The 12,428-nt window shown below is 43.7% G+C and overlaps 1 protein-coding gene and 1 pseudogene across 1 annotated transcript in view; one reads left to right on the top strand and one right to left on the bottom strand.

The window, feature by feature from the left end:
* Positions 1–12,428, bottom strand: part of LOC147709124 (uncharacterized) — a 3,078,084-nt gene that overhangs the window by 115,293 nt on the left and 2,950,363 nt on the right. The window lies entirely within an intron of this gene.
* LOC147709129 (uncharacterized) lies at positions 802–1,599 on the top strand (annotated as a pseudogene).

Raw genomic sequence — 12,428 nt, 5'->3', positions numbered from 1 at the left:
GACTCAGATAGGTTGCACTCGCCCAAAGAGGTACCTCCAAATATTACCATGTGTCTGTTACACCTTTTTCTTTGCAGAATACGAGTGCAGATGCAAGCACTGCAGGCCCAACAGGGAACATTCCTTGTAAATACCACTCAATATGAAAAAGAGTTAGCAGAGCTAACAGACCGCAAAGAGCTATTAGTGAAGCAAGATGCAATGACCAGGACGTGGATAATGAGGTACAAGGATGAAACTTGGTGAGCTAAAATATTGCAGTAGGGATTTTTAGGGGTACCCTGTCAGATGCTATTCTGCAAGAATTACTCCACCACACCCCTGCCTCACAATTGCCAGAAAAGGCCATATTTCTGAGTAAATGGATCAGTATAAATTCATGGTCAATGGCTCCATGGTACTACATTTGGGTGCAGGGCCCCATCACTATGGAAACCAAATCAGACTGTCAATATCACACAACAGAAGTTTCAGGCAGTGTGGGATGAGAACATATCTAGACTAACTTGGGTAGAAACAACTACAACTCTTTGATCAGGTACAAAACCCATTCTCTTCTCTTTGTGTTTCAGGGAAAATGGAACAGTCCCTTTGGGGAATAAAATCAATTGCAATGTTACAAGATATAATGCTGATATGCAATGGTGCACCTCCAGCCTAATGGAGTTTTACTGGAACTGTGGTGAGTGGCTGTATATGCAACTTCTTTCACGTTAGTGAGCACTCTGTTCTTTGGTCACTGTGCATACTACCTCCCTGGTGATTCCAGGAGTAGACATCTCTCAAATATATGACCATCCCATGAGCCGCCCAACAACCTCGCTACACCATCATCGGAGGAAGAGAGCTGCAGAGTATGTCGGTACTACAGCCTGGGAAGACATCCCACAAAAGCACAGGCTGTTCAATGATGCACAAATCTTCTTCAGCAGCATCCTTCCGTTCGTTCAAGGTAAAGCAACTGCACGCTGACTCCAGATTACCCGTTGGGAGTTGATGAAAGCCTTCAACACCACTGAGGATGGATTCAACGCGATAAAAGAGTTGCGCGCCATGAAAGTAATGATTATGTACTATAGATACGTACTAGATTTGACGGCGATGGAAGGGGACGTATGTGCCAAGGTTCAAACTGCCTGCTGCGCATATATTCCAGCCAATGATGCTGATAATGGAACACTAACAGAGGCCCTACAAAATCTGCCTACCTTGCAAAAGAAGATGGTGAACGAGGGGGGTGCCCCAATAAATGTTTTTTAGGGTGATTCACTTGGGTATCATCTTGGAGGGCAGTAATAAGTAAGGCTTTGTTGCCTGTTCTTATAATATTGCTATTGATGTTCTGTGCCTTCCAAATAGTGATAGGATGTTGTAAAAGGGTTATTCAGATGTTGGGAGGGATGTTCACAGCTTGATTGGTCCATGCAGGATGTTGAGGAAAATGTATACACATTAATAACTCCAAGCAAAAGGGAAGGCAAGGAAATTATTGAAAATTCAACTAAAGGGGGGAATGTTATAATGAATGTAGAAAATGAAGAAGGCCCACTCAAGTCAGTGCAAGCAACTGTACCTGTTAAAGGAAACATACAGGCCTAAGCTGTATACAGTAGCAGAATAGAAAGCACAATTGGAGGCAGGACCTATGGGTAGGGAAGTAGACACAAGCTTTAGTAGAATAGAGAAATATAATTCGTCACAGCAGAAATGGGAAGTCAGAGACCCGCATTGTAAGAAAATATCTTTGTGAAAATATGTTGATAAAGCAGAAGAGAGGCACAGGACAAGTGGGACGGTAGGCCTTGCAAAGCAGTAGACATGTAGGGAGTAGAGCATTGCTAGGCTTCAAAGGGAAACAGCATTTACAACGCAGTCCAAACTATGGTGTACCTTTCCAGTGAAGGGGCAAATTACGATGTTGTAAGGTTCAGAATCCCTGTTTACTGCCGAATCATACCGTTTTCCCAATGACCGGTTACGATGCCCGGAAACCATTTAAGCAGACCGAATCGGTTTCGAAAGGCACCCGGACCGCCCGAGTCTTTCAGATCCGATTCTCAGCTCTATTGGCATGGTTTTCATATGAGTGATTACGATGACCACTTTGGTCAGTCGTTCAGATTCAGTTTGCCTGAGATGAACCATCTGCCGGAATCTGTCTTTGGGGGCACATTGTGGGCCCCCCTTCACCCAGAGGGGTCCGAATGTGGCCACCCAAGGGACCCCTCTTCCCACCCATGCACAATGTGGCAGGCACCATTAATTAATTAATTAATTGTGGGTTTGTAATGCGCTAGAATCGACTCCCGAAGGAGTATCTCTGCGCTGTAGACCGCTGGGGAACCCGTCCTGGCTTTTCCTGTGAGATGGCCCCTACTGGGTGTCTCCAAGGTGAAACCAGGCATCCCCGGCGTATGTGGGGGGCCGTTGTGGAGATGAGGCAAGCTAATGCCCAGAGTTGCCGAGTGTGATCCCAGGTTAGAGTAGGCACCGAGATGAGAATTATCGAGTCCGCTGACCCTGGTCCACGACCCTGCCGCGTCGGGAATTGAACCCTGGTCCCGGGCCGTCCTCTGCTCTCGGGTCTGCCGCCTCTAACCAGTGAGCCACACCACTCCACCATGGGGTGCCTGCCACAGGGTGCACGGTTTTCCCCAACCACCTCATTTTTCAATGGGAGCCTGTGTTCACGTTCGGATCACAGGCTCCCATTGAAGTCAATGCGAGTCCGACCAAACGATGTTGGAAGGCATCGTAATCAGTTGTTCGGACTCACAGGAGCGGATTTAATTAGAAAGTAGTCCAGAACTGATTAGTTCGGGACAGTTTCCAACGAAATTGTAATCGGCGCCTTAGTCTTAACCACGCTTTAGTCTTTACCACGCAGGTGTTTATAACTACTGTGTCTTTACCACTAGAGTCATCACCACGCATCAGTTTACAACTATTTTTGGATCTAGATATTTTGCATGCATGTGTCATTACTACACATGTTTATACCACTGGTATTGTTACTACTTATGTGATTTACAACTAGTGTTAGTACCACATATTTTTTACTAGTGTCAATAGTGTGTTTTACCACTAGTGTCATTACCACAGGGTATTGACTAGGGAATTGTATTAATACTCTGTATTAATTTTAATACATTAGTATTAATATTTATGAATTGTAATTTATATAAATTAATAATTAATTTTATAAAATTGCTAAATTAGTATTTTGGGACAAGATGCAAGGAATATAGGGATATTGGGTAGGGTCGTGTGTTAATACTCCGGTATGGAATGTTAAATGTCGTATACTTGTAAAGCGCACAGCTGCCCGAGCAAAGGGGCGTCCCGGCGCTGTATACCACTGGGGAACCCATCCTGGCTTTCCCTGTGAGATGGTCCCTCCTGGGCATCTCCAAGGTGAAGACAAGCATCCCCGGCGCTGATGGGGCCGTTAGTAGAGATTAAGCAAGCTATTGCCCAGAGTTGCTGAGTGGGACCCATGGTTGGAGTAGGCACCGAGGCGAGAATTATCGAGTCCGCTGACCATGGCCCAAGGCCCTGCCGCGTTGGGAATCGAACCCTGGTCCCGGGCCGACCTCTGCTTCCGGGTCTGCCTCCTCTAACTAGTGAGCCGCACCACTCCACTATTATTTGTTATACTTTAGTATTTATATATATATTGGAATTTTGTAAAAGTAATAATAATATTACAATTATAAAAATAATTTAAATAAAGAGTATTTAGGGATGGAATGCAAGGGATATTGGGGTATTTGTTGGAGAGGTGTATTAATATTCAGGTATTCATTGTAGTAGTTGAATATTAATAAATAAAGGTAATTTATTTAAGTAAACAAACCAAATTAATTGATTTTTAAAATGAAATACAAATGTATATTACATTTTTTTCAAAATAGGAATTAATTTAAAAACATTTATTTGTTAAAATTACGTTTTAACACATTATATAAAACAATCTAAATGTAATAGAAAGGCGTAATATTTATGTAATTTATTTAAACACAGTATCAAAATTAAAAAAATTAAAATAAATAGTAAATAATATAACATTTTATAAAAATATAAACAAATTTATTGTAACATGTTGAATCTTTTTTAAACATTTAATACGATTTACCATTAAGTTCACTGGCGAGTATTGTCCTTTTTCTGTTTTTACTTTTGTGCTTGACGCACGTGGTTGTATGTATGTTTCTACAGTTGGTAGAGTGTGATGGTCCACATTGGAAGCAAAGAAGAGCTGCGGTCAGGTAAGAACAATTTACTTTATATTACTAAGTATATAGGTGGGTTTGTTTATTGTAAGGTAAAGGGGGAAGGTAGTTAGATAGAAATACTTGGGGCCTTATTAAGAGTTTTGCAGTCTGACGGCCGTAGAACTGAGTCTGCCCTGCCAGTAGCGCATGGCACTGGTGGTCCAAAGACCACCGAATTATGAGTTTTCCACAGGGCCGGCGCTGTGGAGGTGGGGATCTTGCAGCGGTGGTGAGTACTTTTTCCAAATATATATTGATGCCTGTGTGTGCATTTCGACTGCATGTGTTGAATGCACACATATGCATGATAAATGTGGAAACAAAATCATATACCCATTACCAGGGTTCAGCAAATATATAGGCAGTCCTGGAAATGGATATATGGTACGAAAAAGACTCACCGATATATCACCGCACACACAGTCGTAATCCTCTGGATGCAGATCCTGCTATGAAGGGGGACCCGGAGACAGGGATTCACATCGGACTCTGCCAGGAGGAAGAAAAAAGGGTGAGTACGCAACCCAAATCCTTCGTCACCGCCACCTTGACACAGGAGGTGGACTGCTGCGGTCCACTCATGGATCAAGCAACTCGTAATATGCATGGTGGTGCAGCTCCCCTGTACCACCCTATGGAGTCTGCCTTTCCCCGACTGTGAGCCCGGCTGTCTGCTCGTGAACTTGGCGTCCAGCTGCGTCTTCCCTAAGGCAATCTGCCTAACTCGTGACACGGTTTTCTGACCATTGAACTCTCCAAGCTCCGACAGCAACCCCAGATACAGCGGTACAAGGACCCGCCAAACTTGTAATAAGGCCCTTGTTGTGTGTTATGTGCGTTTATTCATTTTCCACTCCCATGCAGGTTGTGTTCATATGCTCACGTTGGGACGTTTTTTTTTTTTAAAGAAAGTTTCGAAAAGTTATAAGAATAATTTGTAAAACTTTTTCAAACTTCTTTAAAATAAAAGCAACATTTTTACTTTTTTGCCTACGTGTTTTTTACACTGTTTATAGTCTGCTTGGAATGAAGATTATGTGGCTGCAGGATGTAGATGGATGTATTGAACCCAGTAATACAGCGTTAGTTTTAGGATATTTCTATTTGGAATCAGTATTATTTTTTAAGGGTATGTTTTTATTAGCAGGGTCTCCAATATGGATGTTCTATTTTTATTGCTGACCTCAACAGTTGTGTACTACTACTTTTTTTTGGGGGGGCGGTTATTTTTGGGGAGTGGCTAATGTGCATTTTTACTGTGGATTTTTTTAGATTGAAAATATATATATTTGTAATAATTGAATTGCAGGTGATGGTTTTGCATTTCAGGACGTAATTTTTTTTCTGTGAATGTTAATTTGTACATATATGGATTATTGGAGTACTGTTGACTCTTGGTGACACGTTATAAAGTCACCAAAAATTGAAGAAAGAAGACACATACAGGTAGGAATTAATAAAAATAATAATTTAGTTAAAAAAAAATTAAAATGCCAATTGAATTGTATAGAATTGTTAAAATAGGCAAGTAATTTAGGGAAATATTAGTTAGTGTTAGTAATATATTATGTATGCAATACTGTACAGGTAGACTGACCATCAACGAAAGTTGTTGTATTTGATCCAATAATCTCTTAGATATTTCTTTTCTCTTTTTGGATGTACGTTGTTTCAGGCTACCTGACAGTGATTACGCGTCTCATTTTGTGGAAACTTTGACCCTCATTATGATGGCGGTCGGTCTGATCACTGGGCACAATTGCGGAAATCAGGAGACCACCGAAAAACATGCCGGTGGTCTGACTGCCACATTTCGATGCGACCGCCGGGCTGGCAGTCAGAAACGCATCAAAACCAGGGTGGGGACATACTACGGCCATGGGAAAAATGCTCAGCACATGCCTCTACCATGCAGCACCTCCTTCAGGTTCGTGGACTGTGTGCAATGACCCAAATGGGGCATGGCACATGGTGCACGGATGTGTGTGGAGGCACTACATGTGCCCCCAGGGCCACTTTTCTGTGACCCACAATGGACAAGGCCCCTGTTTGGGGCTCCCTATATCCCTTTTTGACAACCTCTTCATGGCGGTATTCCCGGCATGAAAAGGATGTTGGAAAGGGATATCCCAATCCCAATAGTGATGTCGGCCTCGGCACCACCGACATTGTTGGACTCTGGTACGACCGCCGCCCCATCAGGATCTATGTAAGTAAGTAATACTTTATTGTACATGGTTCTTTAAAACCTTTACAATGTTAATAAAACAAAGAAGCACCAATTTATAAAATGTGTCTCTGAATTGAACGAGTTAAAAACTAAAATTCTGTACATAAGACAAGTAAACAGGATTACTGAATAAGACAATCGACAACACAAATGAATGGGGCTTATCATCTTATTAAAACGATCAAGTGTGAGAGTCAAGGAGTCAGTGTAGGAATTGGACTTCTGCGGTACCGTTAGGATCATCATTTGGGCTGTTTAAGGTATTGCTCGCTTTAGTTGGTTCCTTCAAGATTTTGTAGCGGGCCTCGGCTGTTGCAAGAAATTTTACCATTCGACAACTCAGTTGGATGTTGTCCCCTTTAAAGTAGGCCAGAACTGCTTGTCTACAAGTCCGTATCTTGTGGAAGTTGAAAAGCGGACGCAGGAAAACTCGTCGTTCGTGTGTGAGCTCGGAACAGGTGGTGATCAGGTGGACTATGTTTTCCTGTCCGTCCCCACAAAGTCGACATCTTGTAGGTAGCGGTGGCCGTAACCATGGAGGCAGGTGGGCCGCTGAAGGCAGTAGCCCCAGGCGAAATTTCAGAAATTTCTCTTTTATTTTTTGGGTGAAACCAAACTGCAGATAGGTTTGGGGCAAAGGCGCGGTGTATGATTGAACTGTAAGCCAACCATGAGCCCGCTCGATTAGGGCGGCTTTGTCCTGCAGTACTGATTCCTTCCGGACTGTCTTGTTGACCACCTTTTTAAAGACTGCTGCGGAGACTGGGAGTGACCAAAGTTGCTGTAATCCTAGGTCCTCAATGGCTCCCTCCAAGTACCTCCTTGCTGGACATGTTGGTTTGTTTTGAAGTTCCTTCCACAGGAGCACATTTAAGGTATTCGGTTCGCCCCTGCTTAGTTTATGGCAGGTTTTTATGTAGGCTCCCTTGCGTGCCAGCTCTTCTTTTTGAAGCCCGAACTCTAGTCTCATTTGAGCCGGCGATGAATACCTTGGTAGGCCAAAGATCATGCAAAGTGCTTTTGCCACAGTTCTGTCTAATAAGGGAGCGTCCCTCCCTCTCATAGCTTCACTGCCATAAGTGATTGCTGGAATTAGCTTTGCCTGTATTACCTTTATTAGTGGGAGAAAGCTTGGACCGGAAACTGTGTTTTTTAGGGTTCTGAGTGTCGCTGCTGCAGATACTCCTCTCCATCAGGATCTATAATCCCGGCAGAGGCAGTGGTCTTTTGTCCGACCTAATAGGATCCGACCACCAGCATTGTAATGCGGCCGGTCGGAGCGATGGGCTGTCAGCGGTCTGACCGCCACCAAAGACCTGTAGGTGTGCAGTACGACCACCATCATAATGAGGCCCTTTGTTCCTTCTTCACAATTTCCCAAAAATTATATAGGTTTCGGTGAAGTTTGACAAATGATTTGCTGAAGGAATTGTGCCATTCCTCAATGGCATTGTTAGTCTTTGCACCTCCCTCTAAGCAGGTTGTGTAACAGCTCCACCATTCAACGGGAAATCTTGGTCTCCTCCTGTGACTCCACCTGTTTAGATTGTCAATCCATGTATCTTCAAAATAATTTAGTAGTGGTTCCAATTTCTCTTCATTTTGAGGAAAATATTGTGATTCAGAAATTGCTGTGCAGTACTCATCTACATAGTCATGAGGTACAAAGTAAAAGGCAGATAGTCAATTCAAGAGGCTTTATTCGAGAATTCTCATAAAAGCATGTACATACATAAATAATTTAAAACATTATTAAATTCATACCTCATGAAATATACAGGCAGTTAAAAATCCAGAAGAGATAAGTAAAAACACAATACCCAATATATTGATGTAAAACAATTCTAAAAGTCTTATTATTAAATATATCCTAAAAAATTGAACGCTGTCTAATGGACCATGCCCACCCCAAGAATTTGGCTGTTGCTACACTTAGTTGGAGACAGGAGCTAGTGCAAATAATTCTCATAGCTACAGAGCTGCTGGGAGTGCCTAAGTTTTTACAGGCAGGTGCTAACCAAAAGCGCCAAGGGGCCGCATAGGCTTTGCAGGAAAACAAGAAGTGCCCAATAGATTCCTTAATAGCACCACAGGCAGGGCAGGAAGTGTTGGACGAGCCCCTCCACCTCCCTGTTAATGATCGTAAAAGGGAGGGCACCTATCCTCAATTGAAAGAAGAGTTTCCTGTCCTTTGGCTTAGTTATAGTATCCCAGAACAGTTCTAGCGTAGGGAGGGGCTTGACTTCCAGGAAACGACCCGTCATAGAATCAGCATCCGATTTTCTCCATGCCTGCTCAAACACATAGGCCCAATACAACTCCTTAATTGCTTGTTTGCTTGGGAAGGATGTTTCTGCAGGAGTATCCCATTACGGCTTCAGCCCAAGCACAAATAGCAATGATCTAAGCTTACTCAGCCATTCGATCTTATGAAAGACATCAGCATTGATCACTGCTACAAAGCCCTCTGCATAGTGCTTTAGTTCAGGCGTAGTCCAAAGCCGCCTCCAGTATAAAATCGGACGCAACCTGGCTAAGTCACTTACTGCCTTCCTTCCCAAATCAAATCTAAGGGGGGAGGCCTGTTAATATCCTAAAAAACTTGTTCTCAGACATCTGCATTGAGTTAAGGTTACCAAATCCCCACAATTCTGCACCGTACAGTGCGGACCCCAGCGCAGGCAGATAGTTAAAAAAAATCAAAATTAAATATACCGTTTGATAAGGAAACCTCAACTAAGGATGATTTTTTAATTTTACACCCATGTGCCTGAGAAAAGTGAAAAAGCATCCTTGAATTTGAGTAGTATGGTATATTTTTGTAATTGTGTTAATCATTGATAAATAAAAGTCAGATATGACTTTTCTAGGACTTTAATTAATTGCTTTGGATTTAATAACTGCTAATAATTCAGTGAATGTTGGGGTCTGCTTATCAGGAAGTAAACTATATAGTAATGGGACAGTTGTGTTATTTATGTTAGTGTGAATAGTGTAAATTTGGGCAAATGGATGTGGTGTTCATTTAAAAGCACTATCAATCATTCAAATGTTACTATTATCAAGAGAAAAGGTTATGGTTTGTGCTAAATATTAATATTCTTTTTTGAGGGTTTTGTTCTCATGCAGGGCAAAGGGTTCTTCAGAGAAAGTGATTGTTAATTCAGGGGGGATGTTGATGTCAGAATAAGCCTGTGGTGTTATTCGTTGAGGATTACTTAACTGTTTTTGTCTTTGTACCATTCTACTCATATTGGGAATTATGGGCATACTACTGGCTATGTGCATGGGAATGGGTCCAGATACCTGTCTCAAATCTTTTGAATATTTTTTCATGTACGGCTATCTCCATTGCAGAGGCAGAGTGTTTATGCTCAGTTGTCCTAACTATGGTGCCTAACAGAGTAACCGCTCTGCCTCTGCACTAGGATGAAAAGTATTCCACACACCTCTATCGACACCTAGGCTTACTTAAAATGTCCTTACAATAAAGGTAGCCAGCAAACTTTAGCAGACTGTTGCATCTCTGGGATATGTATGATGTCTAGAGGTACCCCCTAAGAGTAATGTGTAGGTCTGGGAGAAGGGGGAGGGGCAACAGTATAAGCTACAAGAGCGCTCCCACTTGACCTATGTCTAATTCAATGTTGGTTTAAAAAAGCTCTCTATGCTGCCCTTTGCTTTATCCATTCAATAATTACAGCATTGTTTTATTCAAATACAAACTTATTTATTAAGATATTTTTTTTAAATTCGAAAAACATTTCTTTTGTATTATTATTTTGTCTTTTATGTGCTATATTGTGATATAAAATTAATCATTTTGACATTCCAAAATCATTTTGTACATAACTTACACAAGAAACCCTGCATTGTAATCAGCTTTTCACCACAACTACCTCACATCACATCACAGCCAGACATGCCGTACTCATACATACACACTGAAGACGCACCCGATTCTCTCATCCTACAGTCTACACGCTCTTCCCACGCAAAGTTCTGAGAGCTCTTCCGGGACTATGGTCATTCTCAGCCAGGTCTCTATATATAAGGTTGTGTTTTGACCCTTGCTATTCTCTGGTAGCCCGATTATGTGAAAATTGTTCGGCATGAATGCCCTTCAGTATCCTCCACTCTGTCCTGTAACACAGAGACCTGATGTTGGAGCCCTTCCACTATGTCAGTCTGCTCCTTCCGCCAGGGGGGAAGATCACGTAGCATTGCTGTGTTGGTACTCACTTTGTCTGCAAGCTTCTCGAGGTCTGCTCTTATTAGGGTGACCTCAGAAGTAGGCGACCCTAGTTGTTCCATTATTGGTTAAGATTCTCTGATTTCCTTTAATATTAGGTCCCTTTTTTCTAGAGGAGGGCTCCTAGTAGTGGGCGATATCATTTCATCTATGGTGCTCCCAGGATGGGTACTCGCATCAGTTTGAGGTGTCCCCTCTGTGTCTCTTGTATCAGTTTGCTTTCCCTTGGTCTGTCCCATGGCCATGTAGGTAGTGTCCCGGGGGGGAGGGGAGGGAGGAGGGGGTTTCGGGGGGGGGGGGAAGGGGGTAAAATCGGGCCCACACCGCTGTGTGGGTATATTTTACTTGCTTGCAGGTTCTGGGAGAATTTCTCTGTCTTCACTATTTCAGACAAGTCTTGTACTGTGCCTATCGATTCTGCCTGCGTGAGTCACCCCCTGAGCCAGCTGGGATTGTAGTGGGTTTGGTGACTTCGCGCAATGAAGTTAGTCGGAATGCTTACTTTCTCGTCATCTGCCTGGTTAGGCCAGCAGGGCCGACAGGGGCAGCACGAGCAAGACCGGGTCCGACCACAATCAGAGGCAGGCCTCTGTGCGCACGACTTAGCCAGTATTTTACATGCCGCCTCGGTAACTCCTCCTCCGTCGCATCCACTGACTCAAATCCTCACAGACATTGGGTGGGGGGGTGAAGTCTCTGGTGGTGCGAGTTGGTGCAGGGGAGTTGGTGAGTCATTTAGTGACGGCCCTGTGGGCTGGTCTCACTTACTTGCTATGACCTCTCAGGGCTGTTCGCGCGTCCTACTTCCACCCCTGGTGGCTCACACCGTTCCTGCAGACCTCAACCCTCACATCCAACAGCACAGCCCACGGCCCCCAGAGCCGCCTCACACCAGATCACTCAGGTGCCCTCGTCGGGGCGGACGACCCACATCCCCAAGGTATTTCTGGGCGATCGGTCCTCTGCACTCCGTGTCCCAGGGGCAGCCTCGGTTGATCACTGCCGAGGGCGCAGCATAGCCCTCAGATAAGTTTGGGGGCATTTCTGCAGGCCAGCCGCAGAACAAACAGCGGCCCGCATGGTCTCACCTCTGTTCCAGGTACTGAACTTTGTTGTGTGGTGGCAGAGGCCATCATCCAGGTATTCCCAGGCCTGATCACTATTGGGCCACACCGACAGTCCCTCACAGCACGGATCAGCCGTCTTGCTGTTTTTAGTAGGGCTGGGGAGTTCCGTGAAGTCCTTCACTCAATTGACTCAGCTGCCAGCGGGCCATGAAGGTTCGCAGCTACCACCGTAAGAGTAAGGATCTGCCATTTGCCATCAGGGACATTGATGCACGGGACGTGTAGTTCCCGAACTATAATACTACACTGGATCCGGGTTAGAGCACCGCATCTCACATCTGGATTGCTTCTAGCTAAGGGGGGCCAGGCAGATGGGGCATTGGAAGTAGCAATGCTATAGTCCAGGAGCTACATCTTCATGAGACTGCCATCTTCGGTGGTTGGCCCGGACTCCTTCAATTGTAGGTTTTACACTGAGTTTTATTGTGTATGTGTAGTTTATTATTCTGTTAGAAAAAAAACCCAAAACCTTTATTTCACTTCCTGTCTTAAAACAAGAGCCATTTTTATTTGGGAAATGTGAAAGTAAGGTGTTAAAATAAAGG

Source organism: Lissotriton vulgaris, chromosome 6, assembly GCF_964263255.1.
Source record: "Lissotriton vulgaris chromosome 6, aLisVul1.2, whole genome shotgun sequence".
NCBI classification, from domain to species: domain Eukaryota; kingdom Metazoa; phylum Chordata; class Amphibia; order Caudata; family Salamandridae; genus Lissotriton; species Lissotriton vulgaris.
The sequence above is the reverse complement of the archived record's forward strand: the minus strand, read 5'-3'. Positions and strand labels throughout refer to the sequence as shown.